We start from the raw sequence: 17,003 nt of genomic DNA on the forward strand, positions 1-17,003 counted from the left end.
CAACACATTAACTAAATTAAAGGAAAAAAAATCATCATGATTAACTAATAAATGTACATGTCTTTTAATTATATCAACAACAATTTATGGTAGCAGTCTTAGGAACCATATCACAAATTAGGAATATAAAAAAATAAAGTTTTCCACAAACATATTATGAAATATTAGATTTATTATTTTGTGGTCTGGAAGATACTTTGTCTTAACTTTGATCATTTTTAAAAACATATTAGGCTTTCAGAGGCGATGGTTACCACAAAGGACATAAGAATGGATTTTATTCCACTCTGTAAATATGCAAAAACCTCTACCATGATCTTATTCTGCCACTTAACTAAATGGTTTTACGGTATGTACTGTTGCTTGATTCTTTCCCTAGGTTGATGAGTCCCCTTAAGCTGCCAAAACTTCTATGTAAAATTCACTGGATTCCATGGAGGCCAAGCGCCCCACTTGTAAGGCCAAGTGCCCTTATTCTTTTGGTAATGAACATTTTATATTGAACTATTTCTCATAATGTCTCAGACACCAATTTATCTCTTTATTCCTTGTTACCATTCTTCCCATGCCCCCCCCATTTTGACTTCATGTATGTATTCATTCATCATTTCCATCATTAATTCAAAACATATACATGTATTTCCTACTATGTAGCAGACATTGAGCAATTTGTTCCATACACAGTGAACAGGATGGATAATTTCTCTGGTTTCTAGAAACCGACATAGGAGCAGAGAAATTGATAAAGAAAAGAAAAAGGGGTGCCTGGGTGGCTCAGTTGGTTAAGACCCCAACTCGATATCAGCTCAGGTGATGATCTCACAGTTTGTGGGATCAGTGCCTGAATCTGGCTGGGTGCTTAGAGCCTGCTTGGTATTCTTTCTCTCTCCCTCTCTCTGAGCCTCCCACACTCATGCTCTCTCTTTCTGTCTCTCAAAATAAGTAGTAAACAGAAAGAAAGAAAGAAAGAAAGAAAGAAAGAAAGAAAATGAGGCCAAGAAAGAAAAGAGAAAGTATACCATACAAAATCGCCACAAGCTATAGCAAATGTTTTAAAAGGTACAAGCAGAGCTGAGAGAAAATAATTGGACATCGTATAAAGGATGGAGTGGTCGCCAGTAATTTCTTTTTCTTTGCAAGTGATAATAAGGTCTAAAAGATGAACAAAAGGAATAGGGATGGCAGGGCAAAGCATTTTTTAAACATGCTGGCTTACTTCTTTGTACCAAAGTTGGTTCTTCAATTTTGCAATGCTACCTTGGATAGCTTTGCATAATGTCCCAGTTCACCTAAAGCTTCAAGAACTTTATATGGCCCCTGGTAGCTCTCGTCCTCAGCTGGACTGGCCTTGCTTAAGGGCAGGATTCAAATAAATAGCTCTTTGTTTATAGGATATTTTCCCCATTATCATTATTTTTATTCCACTATTAGTGATAATGGGAGTTCTCTGTAGAAAATTTAAAAAAATGTAACAAGTAAACAAAGAATGTACAAACAGAAATCACTCTCTCCACCTAAGAAAACTACCATTGATATTTTGGTACCTTTCATGAAACTTTCTTATGAGGTTATATACAAAAGGAATTTGTAGTTGTAACTGTATTTTCACTTAACGATAGCAATTTATTTCCACCATAATGACTATACACATCATTTTAATGGCTACAGGTCTGGGTAGCTTGTTTTAAACCAATTTTCTCTTGTCATTATTTTCCCCATTTGCCTACCATTATGAATAAGGCTTCAGTGAAGTTCTTGCAGGTACATATTTGCAAGACTCTCTTATTATTATCCTGTTAGAAGTTCTTGGATTTGAAATTTTGGATCAAATGATAAATTAAGCCACTTTTAAATATTAATAAGTTGAATTGTAGAGGCTCATAGAAGCTTAAATTTTCAACAGCATGATATGTATTTCACCACAGCCATACTCATCAGGGACATTAAGATTTTTATTTAATTTACCAATATGTATTTAATATGTATTTCTAATATTGCTTAAAAATGCAGGTTTTCTTTTAAAATTTCTAGTTAGGATTTTTTAATATATTTTTAATTTTTTGTACTTCCTGTTTTTAAATCTTCACTTCATGGCAATTTTCTAGTTTATGCTTGATTTGTTCCTTTTACTATTAATTAATATTTTTACCTCTTCATAAATTAAGATCATTAGACTCTTCTTATTGTATTTTAAAATTATCTTCCATAGGTCTTTTTTCTTTGATTTTACTTATGGTATTTTTATAGACTGAAGCTTAAAATTTGTAAATTCAAATGTACAAATATTTCTGGTTTCCTTTTGGCGTCATTATAAGAATTAACATAAATATTAATTCATCTTAGTCCCTTTTTTTTCCCCTCTCCTCACTGACTCTCAAATATCCTGAGAATTTACTTTGAGAGTGTTATCAAGAGAAATAATTTCATTTATTATTTTGTCCAAATAGTTGGTTGTTTTAACACCATTCAATGAACAATCTATTCCCAATAAGCAACATCTACTCTAATTATGTACATTTACATATCTAAATGTGTACCCATACAAATATATGTTATAAAAATATATACATATATACTCATCTATTAAAACATATACATTTCATTTTCTTTCACTTATTTGTCTATTCTCTTGTCACTACAATTATATCTTAGCAATCAATGATTTAAAACATGATTTGTAAATGAATTCGGTAAGTTCACTACTTTTTTTCTTCACTTCCCAACTATTTAGTGGCTCATCTCACATATTTAGGTTGGCAGATTAATTTTAAGATATCTTTTACGTGATTTTGCTTCTTGCGAAAGGCCCTAACTAAATGTTTCTCGGAACCGTATTAAATATGTAGGACTTAGGATAGACTTCACATCTTTACAAAATTGAGTCTTTCGATACATGAATAAGGCGTGTCATAATTTGGCAATTTATTCAAACCATCTTTCAAAGTTTCTCAAAAATAATGAGCACGAATGTATGTGTGCATATGGAAATTGTATGTATGAGTATTTATCACACACCTTAAATGGATTCAAAGTAACATATTTTTATTCATCTTATTATTAAATTCTTTTTTTCAATTCCATTATCTACATGGCAATTAATCTAAAAGGAAAGTTATTGATTGGAATGTTCACTTTCTACTCAGCCACCTTATTATAATCTCTATTAATTAATAACATTTATTTAATGAATTCTACTGAGTTTCTAGGTTATATAATTGTCTAACTTAGAATTTGATGATACTCTCGCTATTGCCTTTGTAATCTCTTAGATTGTTGCCCTTATGAATTTATTGTCTAGATCCCCTGACACAACTAAATAATAGTAGTTATACTAGACTTTCTGGGCTTATTTTTACTTGAATGAGGATTTCCCTGTTTCCTTCATCAATAAACTTAATTTTGGCAATTTTTTTGAAGTTTTATGATAAGTTGGAAAAATTTTACTTAATGAATGGCTGTTGGAATAAAATTCAAGTGTCTTTTAATCTTATATTAATATGGTTACATGTTGTGTTCTCTCCTCTGACCACTATCCATAATATATCCCATTAATAGAATTTTTAATATTAAATAATTTGTGTATCCTACAGGAAAAAAAATTGATGGAATTGATTTTCAAAACTTTCTGTAATGTTTTTGATCCTGTGTTAGTAAAGGCAGACTTGTTCACGATCATGACTAATGAAGGCTGTGTTTGTTAGCTTTTGGTCCCAAGTTGTCATAGCGGTATAAAATCACTGTGAATATTTTCTTCTTTTTTAAAGATCTATAGACCTTGAATTCAACCAAAATATCCTTAATTACTAACATGTTTTGAGGGTTGGGGGAAGTTGGAATACTTTCTGAAAATCTCAAATTTCCCAAATAATAAGCATCTCTTGTAAATTACTCTCTCGTGGTTTTATCATCCACTGTCTGGTAAGAGTCACTGTTATTCATTCCTTTCATTTATTCCACAGGAAGAGATATTTATAGACAGAAAAAGGAGTATTTGAATCTGTATACGTCTGTCTTTCTCTGTAGCCTGAAATATTTCTCAGATTAATCCTTTTCAGCCACTTTTAGTCATAATTTAAATAAGTAGTTTTAAGTTAGTCCAATAGACAACACAATAAATATTAAGCCATCCGACATATGTTTTTTTAAAGAAAAGAAGGCAATATAGAAACAATACGGTTCAGTAAAGTGAGGAAGTAGTTTGAAGATGTGCAAATAATATGGGAAACTTTACTAAAAAGCATTATAAGGAGAAAATGAATTTTATGTCAACACGTTACTGTTTGTCATCCCAACAGATGTGAAATTGTTGCACGAAGCAGCAACCGGTTTTTATATGGGGTAGACACTAAAGCTAGCTGAATAAGTCATGAACCCACAGTAAAAGTTGAGACTACTTCTGGCAATTTCTTGTGTAACACCATATCTTGACTTATCTCAGGAAAATGTTCTAAAATTTCATTTCCGTCATTAATCTGCCCATTTATGTATTCATAATCATGCCTTCTTTCAGCAAGAATTTGCAGAGATTTACTATGCATTTTACGTTTTTCTTGAACCAAGATTCTAAATGACTAAGACACGATCTTTGCGACCTAAGATATCTTCCAGGCTTGCAGCAGAGGCAGACGTAAGTAGAAATAAATACTATAAAGGGTAGTATATGATGCCTCAAACAATTAATACTATTAGAAGTAACCTCAAGGTACAACAGTGACAAGTTATGGAATGGGTATGAAATCAAGCAATCCTCACCTCCTGACTTCCATTCCCTGTACAGATCTGCCAGTGTTATTCCCCTTTCTGCTTTGATGTTTTCAACATTTTCTTCTCCAGGTGTTTTCTCTTCCAACTTCTGACACTTAACCATTCTTCAGTGGAAGGCTGTCCTTGAATCTCACTTTTCCTGGGTGAACAGAGAACCAAAGCAACCAGAGATACGTGTGTCCTCTCTCTGCTGGCACATTCCTGAATCAAAATGGGGAGTGTATGGGGCTCAGAATTCTAGTTTTCCTCCCCCCGATCTGGATAACTCCGATAGTGACTCTCCTCTAGAGCTCTCAGGTGGGATTGAGCCAATCCCCTTGTCTCTGGGACTTAACTTGAGATCACTGCTTTGCTTAAATTCCTTTCATGTATAGTTCCATTTTTCCACTCCCCTACAGTTGTTTTCTGGAAAAATTTCTTAGTAAATTACTTTCACATGAATCTTTATCTTAGGACCTGCTTGAGGGGAACCCAGACTATGACAATAGCCTTGAAAGATATTCAAGTAGAATTCCTGTCCTCCAACTGGATCAATCCAGAAGACATAGTGAGTATCGTGTAGGGCAAAATATCAGATTATATCAGTTAAAGCTGAACTAACAGCTCCTCCACACTATCCTCTTTGTATTGGCAGGTTAATCCCCTGTGTAAACAAATATGAAAATGTGCATTTTTTACATCCTATTGTGTATTTTGTTCCATTTCGCGGAATCCGTACCATTCCTGCTAAAAGGCAATCAAACCAATTTTGTCAAATAAAGTAAAAACTTGGAAAAATGTAAGAGATCTCTCCCATGAATTGCATAATTTCTGCCTAGAAATATTCGAAAAGAGAAAAATGTTGGGACGATGACTATTTACCTAACGGTCAATTTCCCGGTCTCTAATAACTGAACTCTGGATTTGTCCATGAATTAGGTAGCATTCAGGAGGAGAGATGAGTATGACGTCTGTCATAGGCATTGAATATATGACAAAGGTCTGCTCTATTTGATGTAAGAAGTCGGCCAAGACTTTGGCTTTCTGAATGTGAAAAATACCAATTACTAGCATATGACAACAATTTGCTGATGTTACCCCTTCCTAATATGTCTTCCTGAGATGCTGTTGAGATACCTGACTTAACGGCCTATGAAAAACACATTATCTGCAACATCAGTAATGCTGAACATTAGTTCTCTTTACAGACATTTTTTCAGGATCCAAAACAATTTTTTCTCTCCCTGCATATTTCCAGCCTTACAAGGTACACCTAGTTGAGCTCCTGCTCAACATTTTCTGAAGCCACTTTCAAAACTTAATTGAGTTAACAGCTTCCTATATTTAGTTTGATTGCACTTTATTGTTTACAAGTTTGATGCAGAATAATATAAAAGTACAACTTCAAAGTTTTGTCCACAATTCATGCTGAAAATCTAAGTATTTCTTTATATGGGCTGTCTTGATAGTTTAAAATAACTAATTTAAACATAATCATGCTATGAAACACAATCATCAGATCTTACTAAACTTGTTCACCTAAGTCAGCAGTTCAGAACAAGTGAGCAGCTGAAGACATCATAAGATTAAGAAATGAATCCTTATAAACCATTTGGTTAATGTAGTTGAAAGAAAAATAATAATAAAGGATCAATGAGCAAAAAAATACAAATAGAAAGACAAAGTGAAAAATACAAAGAGAAAACAGCATGGTATATTTTTAAGTGTCCCCCCAAATAACTATTTCAAAATGATAGGCCACCATGAAAGTGCTTTGCTTGTACAACTCAAGTACAAGAAAAGTATTACCTAGCAAATCTAATTTTGTAATTTTTAAAAATTTTTTTAAATGTTGATGCATTTTTGAGAGAGAGAAAGAGACAGAGCATGAGCAGGGAATGGGCAGAGAGAGAAGGAGGAGACACAGAATCCAAAGCAGGCTCCAGGCTCTGAGCTGTCAGCACAGAGCTCAATGTGGGTTCAAACCTAAGAAACATGAGATCATGACTGGGCCAAAGTCAGACGCTTAACCAGTTAGGCCGCCCAAGCACTCCTAATCTTGTATTTTTAACTTAGAATACTAATCCAAATTATGTTATTAAAAATTTCAATTTCCCCTTTCATTATGGAACTTCTTTTTAAGCATTTTTTAACAAGGGATAAAATTCTAATATATATCAAATACAAATTGTGTTGAAAATTCTCCAGATACCCTAATATATTTTATTCTCACTTATCACATTCCTATATACTGAATTCACATGCATATATGTTGATTTAATCTATAATAAATTCCCATGCCCTACCTTTGCATTTCTATGTCAACATAGAACAAATGTATATATATATATATATATATATATATATATATGTATTTGGGTTTATTTCCCCATGTGTCAGACAGATATATGGAAAATGTTTGACGCACTTAACCTCTATGGAATTTTTAATCAGATGTCAAATCATTGAGAAAAATGTGAACTTTTATCTGTGTTTGTATTTATGGCTTGAATTTTTTTGTATACAAAAAAAATTACTCCGTTTAAGTCAAATGGTGGTGGAAAGATCATTATTGATAATCAGCATCATTAACTCTAAACTCATCTCAATGCCATACCTCCTATGCTAAATATATAGAATAATATATTAATGTCCTTACTTAAAGAATACACTGATTAGAGCTGAATTGTGTTTACTCATTTGAATAACGTGTGATAACTATTCTTACTTTCATTCACACATTCACTTAACAAACAATTTTTTCAAAGATTATTGTGAGTCAGACACTGTGTTGGGGTAGGAGAGGGTAATTACCTAATCACTTGTATTCACTGCATTATCATAAAAGCTAAAGTAAGATATACCAAATACAGTAGATCTTCAAAGACGGGAGTTTAATTATTCCCTCTAGAGATTTGGACATTCATCTTGGAGGGCAATTAATCAGTCAAAAAATATAAAATGTGTAATGTTTCAATAGAAATAAGGATTATTGGATTATTAGTTCCTAGAATTAGAAACAACACCTACTTCTATCTACCTAGTGACAATATAATTATATAAGTGTTGAGTAGGCTCACTTTATGATTAAGGAAGCCTCAAGTAATAGATAAAAGTGAAAACAATTCTGATCATAGATCAGAGAGACACATTTCTCATTTATTGCCACCATAGGAAGACTGTTCAGGCTGTTCTGAGGTGTCTAGAGGTACAACTTTATAAAACGTCTAATCTCGGATTGCCCACCAAATATCCACGTGCTCTCATAACGTCCTCCACTTCGTCAAATCCTTTATTAGAATTATATCTGAAGTCTGCGCTAATGAACTCACTCTTTGATAGGCAATGGAAATCTTTTAAGTGTCCTTCGATCTAGGAAGTGACTGGTAATTAAATATAGTACCTAGGGAATATTACTCAGAGAGAGACTCAAAGAACAGAATTAAAGAGAAGGAGCACAGTCGACCGGGTATTTCTGTGTTACAGATGCTAGGTAATAAGAAAGCCTCTTATGGCAGTAGAAGCCAAATCGGAAAGGATAAAATACCTCAAGTTTGAAATCTGGATTACTTATAAAAAGATAGTCATATTTTAAATTATGTAAATTTAACAGGAAGGCTGTGTTTGACTCTTGCTTTCTTCTCGTTTATTTTATTTGTTAATTTTTATTTATTTTTAAGTTTTATTTATTCAGTTTTATATTTATTTTATATATTTTAATATTTATTTTTTAATTATTTTAATATTTAATATCAATTTTAATTTTTAATTAAAAATTAATTTATTTTAATGTTTTTTTAATATTTATTTATTTTTGAGAGAAAAAGAGAGAGCATGAGCAGGGGAGGGACAGAGAGAGAGGGAGACACAGAATCTGAAGCAGCCTCCAGGCTCTGAGCTGTCAGCACAGAACCGAATGTGGGGCTCAAACTACGAACTTCAAGATCATGACCTGAGACAAAGTTGGATGCTAAACTACCGAGCCACCCAGGTACCCTTTTTTTCTCTTATTTTTAAGAAAAGAAAAAAAATGGGTTCAAGGATGGATACGAAATAACAAAAAGAATAGCCAAGTAATTTTCATTATGAGTGTTAATATTTTCAACTACTTATTATGTTCTGGGCCCTACTCTAGTGCTCATTGGCTGCTTGCCACAAACCCGTTTTCGGATGAGGAAAGTGGAACCCAAAGAAATAATGTGTCCAATGTTAGTTCATCAGGGGTAGAACCCGGGCTTGAACCTAGACATTCTGGCTATAAGAGACTGTGTTATCATCCAATTTGCCATCCACAAATAAATGTTTCAAGTAGAGCTTACAGAAATGAACAGAGTTGATACATAGACTTTGGATAGAAATCATAGTTGCATAAGAGAATACAGAACAGTCATTCTCAACAGTGGCCAACTGTACAGCTTTACAACCAGATTCACTGGTCCAAATCGTGAGGATCCTCAATCAGTAGGTTTTGAGAAGAAACTGGCATTTCCATTTAAAAGAAGATCCATAAGCGATTCTGATTCACAGGCAGGGTGAGAATCACTAATATAGGAAGGGAAATTTAGAAGGCAGAAATACAAGCCTTGAAAAACATCTATATGCATTAGGAACACCGAGTTGTGTTATTAATTCTGTACATCACCCCCACATCCAAATTTATCACTGAATAACCAGATGTAAGCTAACCCCATGATTATACATTTCTAAATGTTGAAACGGGATTTGAATCAAACTCTGACAATGTCTATATGTTTCCCACTAAACTGGCGTTTCTTTGAAGTTGTGTTTTCAGAGCCTTAGGGTTCCAAAAATTTGTCTTGGAGCCACCTTGGTGGAGCGAAGTGGAGTAGGTTAAAAGGACGCAGAGGAAGGGAAACTTGGAGGTCTACATTCACTACCTTCTCATATTCCAGCCACAGCATCTCCGCCATTACATAGTGGGATTCCATCTAATATTTATTGTAAAAGGGAGTCCAGTGACTAAGGGTTTGTAGGTTTCTGAACTAAGCCAAGAAGCTGAAACAGGAATGTGACGCCAGCAGATAGGGATGTTTAGAAGATATCAGCATTATAGACGTACAGGAAGGCACTGATTTTAGTCAACTTATGTACATGATGAAAATTTAAAAATTCACAAATCCTATCAACTGTAAGAATACTTGAGGAATTGAATAGATTATCCCCAATGAAACAATGATACTGATACTGTTTCTGTTTATCAGAGAAGTAACGTTTCTCACCTAATGGACAACCTCCCTCTGTTTCTCATTACAAGGATTCTCACTCTTTCTCCCCCATCATCCTGAGTCAAAATCTTTTTCCCCAAAGAAGGGGAAATCCAATTGACCATACCATCCATGCAGTTAATATAATGATTTCCATTATTCTCTTTTACTGGGCAAAACAAAACACCAACAACCTACTTGTAGCTGGTAAATGGTCAGAACAATACACCAGTAGATATCTTAATACTTGGCCAAATTTTTTTCCCATGTGAACCATATTATACTTTTTAAGTGAAGTCTAAGTCTAATTAAATGCTAGCGTTGCTGAATATATACATCACAAAATAAATGGAGTAAAATTAACAAAATAGCCAGTTTAGAACATTAGTGGTACACAGAAGTGTTAAGGTTGCTACTTTACCAAGAGCTGTCTTTTATTTTGGAGAACTTGAACATAAGCACAAAGCCACAAACAAAAGAGTAAAAATGAGAATAATAAATTATGGAAATCAAGACTAATTGTGCTTCCAGGCGGTTGATAGATATTTTTTTAAGGGGAGAGAAGATCTGGTTTTTTGTTTGTGCAATGCTGAGATGAATTGCCCATGACCTTATGTAAACCGAAAGCTTGTACTGACCTGTTGAAATGGGAAAGCTTGTAACCATGGCAACGGAGGACAAGTAAAATAGGTTTTTGCTGCAGTTATAAATAAGGTAGAGAGACCAGTGGACTTTTTCTCCCTCATTCTGTGATAAAGGCAACACAGATATTTTTTTTTCAAAACACCATTTTTCTGTCTGCATTTTTTTTTCAGACATAAAATACATGTGGTACTTTGAATGAAAATCTCTGGGGAAGCAGACTGTGATCTACAAGGTGGGGAAGAAGGGAGGCTGGAAGGTGGGGATTGGGGAATGAAGAAGGGAGAAAGACCTAGACAATCTGAGACAATGCCACTGATTAAAGAGTCCATTCTTTTTTAGGTGTATTCCATACATTGCATTTTTGCATGGTACATATTAGAATGCCTAACCTATGTGAGCCGAGGTGAAGGAGAAACAATGACCAAGCTGTTTCAAGTTGATGTGCTGTATCACTCTTTTGTCTATAATAAAAAAGATATTAAGTATATTTTATTTGTACCTATATCCATTCTTACTGTGCTCTAAAATCTATGATAAGTGAATAATTGCATATAAGGCTTTGACACCTATGCAGGCTTGGTGGTCATCATGGCTAATTCTGTTAATTCTTTTAAGTCAGAATTTTCGTCAAATTACTTTCAAAAATTTGAACCTCTTTCACCCAACACTTGGTGGCACTACCACTGCATGAGGCAGACGCCTGCAAACAGCTCCCAAATCTGTTTTGTGGCTTTTGAAAACACCTTGTATGGCTTCCTACAGGTTGCACTTCAGCTATAATGCTTTGAATATGCAATCCGACGTATCAGTGAGTCCTCTGTCCCTCTCATAACAGTACTGCTGTGGCAGCTGGGAAAAACCTTTGTTAGAATCACTAATTTTTTATCACAGGAGGTTTACAAGGATGAGAAATGGAAGAAAGGCACTTTTATAGAACAAAAATGGGGTTGGTCCCCTAGAGTCTACACCATCTAATGGAAACATCTGACATGATGGAAATGTCCTATGGAACACATGGATGATGGAAGTCCATCATCGAACAAGTAGCCGCTAACCACGTATGGCTATTGAAAACCAGAATATTACCTAGTGTCATGGATAAACTGATTATTTTATTTTCATTAAGTTCAACTTAAATGACACTAATCACAAGTGGCCAGAAGCTACCATGTTGGGCCACACATGGAGCTCACTATGCAAGAAGCTAACCTGTTGGCTCAAGAAAGTTGACCCAAGAATAAGGGCAGAAGAACATGCAGTTTTGGTAAGAAAAGTGATGACACCATTCACCTTTCAGACAAAGGATGGGGGGTGGGGAATAAGACAAAGTTAACTAAACCAGTCTCAGATATGAGAAAATCAGCCCATTACCCTTTCATTTCTCATCTAAGAAGAGGGAGTCTTTGCTTTGCAGTCACATATGAACTGATCAGGTTTCCCTTCTAGAAACTTCTACTTTTCAATGTTTTTTCTGTCTTCACCTTTCAAAAATGGTTGTTGTTGATTTTACCTGTGTAATAGTTAAAGGAGAAAAAAAAACACATCACAGTGGCAGGCACTTTGAATTGCGCAAGCCTAAGGATGATCCCATGGAGGTCCCCATCACTCAGCCCCATCCCCAGTGACCTAGACTAAAGGACAGAATGAAACTTTCCAAATTAGCTCTTTCTTATCCCACTGAATGCTAAGCACTTTGAAAAGATGAATGTCCCACAGTGAGTAGTTACAGGCAGAGGGATGATTTAGAGATGCAATTTGTCCCCGGAAAAAAAGGGTGTATTTTGAAGGAGAATGACAATGGCAATGCTCATGGTACTGCTCTAGTGTTCTCTGTACTGGACCGCCTTCGTTCTAGCATTGAACTTCCTTTACCTGCTTTTGGGGCATTTTCAAGTTTCATGAAATTGGGTTCTGTGTTCCTTATTAGAAGTTGAGCTCTCAGAGGAAACATGCTGTTTTTGTTTATTTGTTTTCATTTTCTTGCCACCTCTGGCCCCTAACCCTATACCTCGATGGTGACTCCTTTTCTATTAGCAGAGAAGATGAAGGTATTAAGAGAACAGAGGTGTCACAAGTGGGAATCCCTCTATTGTAAAAGCAATGTGCCGCTTACAACCTCCTCATAGTGACATTGCAATTACTCTACTGACAGTTATGGATGTGGAAAGGTTGCTGCCAGAATCCTGTAAGAAATCCATTCTGGGCTCTGAATTTGAGCAACTGTATTGCTGTGATAAGGAATACTGTCGCATATCAAGAGTGACTCTACAGGTAACTGGTTATTAAAAAAAATATTCTGTAGCTATATTACTGGCATGTATATAAAAACATCTTTCTGAAAAGCTATTATGTTTTTCACTCATCTGTTTCCTGTTGCCTTCAGCTGGTCAAAATCTGTACTCTATTCCTACGGACCACATGCCAAGACTACTCCCCCACTTTGATCACATAAAAATTTTCCTTTTTCTCTTCCACTTCCCTATAAATAATAACCCTGTTTATAATCCACTTCTGGTTCAAAATAAGTACAGAACGCACTAGATGATTACTTTACATTTTGACAATTATTTCTCACATTTTCACTAATACGTTCATTGATCATGTTCTGTCTTTATCATTTCCCCAACCATCTATCTCTAAGAATCACTGAATTTTAGAACTTGCATGGACTTAGAGACTGTTGTTTAAGGACTTTTTAACTTAGCATCAATTAACCTGAAAGTTAAAGAAAAATTTTTGTCTGAGAGTTTTTACCAACTAGGACCTATTCTACCTGAATAGAGAGAATTGGTAAAAAAAAAGAATCATTAACTGAGTATAAAGTGTAAAAAGAAAGTGCTAAGGTATGTATCATGGAGGTTGCCACTCTAAGAAACAACCACAAGCATTTGTGCTCAGAAAACAAGGGAACATGACAAAAGCTCAGAAACATAAAGAAGGAGCCCCTGGGAGCTGAAACTCTGAGTTCTCTCTTGTGGGGGGTGGAAGGGAGGCAAGATGAGGGTTATTCTGCAAATGTTGGCAAAATTGTTGACTGGATTCAACTGCTGCTACAGAAATAATTGCTGCCACCAGGGTGAGGAAATGTAGCCGTGAGCCTTGCAGGAACTATAAGCAGACAGGAAGCCTACGTGAGGCAGACGGGGAGGATCAAGTTTATTCCTCCTCCAGGGGTGCCTAATGGCTCAGTTGGTTAAGCGTCTGACTTCAGCTCAGGTCATGATCTTAACAGTTTGTGAGCTCAAGCCTTGCATTGGGCTCTGAGCTGTCAGCACAGCTGGAGTCTGCTTCGGATTATGTCTCTCCCTCCCTCTCTCTCCCTCCCCAGCTTGTGCTCTCTCTCTCAAAAGTAAATAAATAAACATTAATTTTTTTAATTCAAAAAAGTTTTTAAAAAAGGTTTCTTCCTCCTCCAGCCATATAGTCTCCCTCTGATACCTTTTATCTGCAGATCCAAAGAGAAATGGCAGAACAGAGTTCCAGCTCCACAATCGAAAAGTGGGGTGCAGAAGGTGGGCTTGAAGCTGAGAAACAAAAGCTTAGTGATTGCTACAGAGAAAGATAGAAAGATGGATGGATATTTAGATTGGTAGATAGATAGATAGATGTATAAATATATAGATAAGAGAGAGAGAACCCAAATTTTTATTAGCTTCCCAAAAGAACATATGACCCACAAATGATTAAGACTCATTGAATAGTCAGAGAAGACAAAAGGGCATCATGATAGCAAGTTTGGTATCCTTTTGTCCTCTCTGCTATTTCACACTTTCTCCATTCTTTGGTTAGTTACAGTCTCTCTAACAAGAAGGCATATTAATGCAAATTTGAAAATATCATTAGTGCTCAAAACACAGTCAGTATTGGGATGCCAGATGAAACCAGAAAACAAGACAAAATAAAAGCAAACAAACCGGGGTGCCTGGGTGGCTCAGTCGGTTGAGTGTCCGACCCTTGATTTCAGCTCAGCTCATGATCCCAGGGTCATGGGATGAAGTCCTCTACATTGGGCTCCATGCTGAGCATGGCTCTTGCTTAAGATTCTCTCTCTCTCTCTCTCTCTCTCTCTCTCTCTCTCTCTCCCCCTCTCCCCAACTTGTGTGCTTTCTCTCTTTAAAATAAAAAGAAAAAAGAAGATGTGGGATATACATACAATGGAATATTACTCAGTCATAAAAAAGAATGAAATCTTGACATTTGCAATTACGTGGATAGAGCTAGAGAGTATTATGCTAAGTGAAATTAGTACGAGAAAGGTAAATACCTTATGGTTTCACTTATGTGGAATTTAAGAAAACAAATGAGCAAAGGGGAAAAAAGAGAGATGTAAACCAGAAAACAGGCTCTTAACTATAGAGAACAAACTGAGGGATGCTGGAGGGGAGGTGGGCGGGGGATGGGCTAGATGGGTGATGGGTATTAAGCAGGGCACTTGTTGGGATGAGTACTGGGTGTTATATGTAAGTGATGAACCACTAAATTCTACACCTGAAACTAATATTACACTGTATGTCAACTAATTGGAATTTAAATAGAAACTTGAAACTAAAAAAAAAAAAAGTAATATACTGGGTTTTTTCCAACTGATAAAGCTTGAAGCAGTCCCTTTGGAATGCTTGCCGTTATTCATGCATACACAGCTCCTTGGCTATGTTGCAAACTCAGAGGTAGGTCAGAGGAAGAAAAAAAGGGGGGAGAAAGTTAAGAAAAGAGTCAAGGTCAGGAGTATTCAACTGTTTGCATCTTGTAGAACAATACATCATAATAATGTCTTAGATTGTGTGGCAACCTTGAATTTGATATCCAAGTTGTTCAATAAATTGTATGTAGTCAATTTGTACTTGACATTCAAATGGGACCAACAGGATATTGTGGAGTGTGAAACAGGCCTTTCTAGAAATATAGATGCTCAGAGTAAGTTGGCAGTGTTATTTTGGAACGATCCCATAATTTCAGGAATTAGGCAGATATGCAGAGAGTTCTGGGAATAAGATTGTCATTGAGGAGAAAGCTGACATGACCTAGAAAGTCTATTTGTACTCGAGCAAAAGGATTCCTCATCATAACAGATCTCTAGTCCCAAGGCACGAACTGTAGAAAGAAGAGAAAACTCAAGCAGAGGTGCTATCCCAAAGGCCAAAGTAATTCAGGTAGGATTAAAGCAAAAGACTGCAGTCTGTCCTGTACTCAGCTGCCCAGGGCACTGGATGGATATTGAAAGGGTTCTAATGCACTATTGGGCTTTGTTCACCAATTAGACTGAGCCTTCAGGTGACATTCAACAGAACTGGGGGACAAAAGGACTAATGATCACAACCCCAGATCCTTGGAGAGTAATGGCTAGATTGATGGAGAAAAGGAGCCTCTCACTGACGGAATTGAGAAATGAAGCACCCTAGTGATTAGAATTATAGTAGGACTTAGTTCTGCTGAATTAGCTAATCTTCTCTGAGAACATTTTCCTACTTCACAAGTAGAGTAATTCCACATGGACACCTTTTCATTGATTGTGTCTGAACCTTAAATATTCGTCATATTAAAGATACCACGCATGTATTTGCTCGCCATGGTAATCTCATTTATGAGATTATAAAAAGCCCAGGGCAGGGCATAGGCTCCCTTCAGCTGAGAATCCTCATTCCCTGGCACTGAGCCTGGCATGCAGCAGGCATCCATACAGTTGAGTGAATTTGTTGAATTGCAATCTGTTTTTAAAACAGATTGAATTGAATCAAGCAGGTGAAAATATTCACTTGGTCTCAGTGATTTCTTGTCACTCTTAGACAATACATTCAAGTCACTAAATGCTATATTTCAAGGTCTGCAAAGACATGAAGAGTCATCTAGTCCATCAGTCTTTGAAATCCTGAATTTAATTTCTTCATCTATATGTATGTGTACAGACACACACTGATACGAAGTAATATATACATGAACACACATACATTTTACACACGTTTACATATATATTTACTTATCTTTGTATTTGATTGAGTGATTTCCCCCCTAAGTGTCAATGTTTTGTTTGATTCATTTAACACAGAAGTCTTGTGCTCAAATTCAACTTTAAGAATTAATAAAAGGGCACAAAAGAAAGCATTAGTATTCATTAGCTTTAAGAAAATAGCATGAATACCCTTTAGAGAAAGAGCAAGGTTAATACAGAATATTTTATTACATTCTCAACCTGGTGCATGATTCATTTTGTTATACTCTGTACACGTTTGTAAATGCCATTGACAACAGTATCACTACAGATCCAAAAAATGGATGAGTGACAGAAAAACATAGTGATAAAAATGGTACTTTAAAATATCCAAAACACTAATAAAAAATAAAAAATAGAGGTCAACAAAAGGAACAAGTTAGTCATTTATTTAATTTTAATTT

This window comes from Prionailurus viverrinus, chromosome A1 (genome assembly GCF_022837055.1).
Source record: "Prionailurus viverrinus isolate Anna chromosome A1, UM_Priviv_1.0, whole genome shotgun sequence".
NCBI lineage: Eukaryota > Metazoa > Chordata > Mammalia > Carnivora > Felidae > Prionailurus > Prionailurus viverrinus.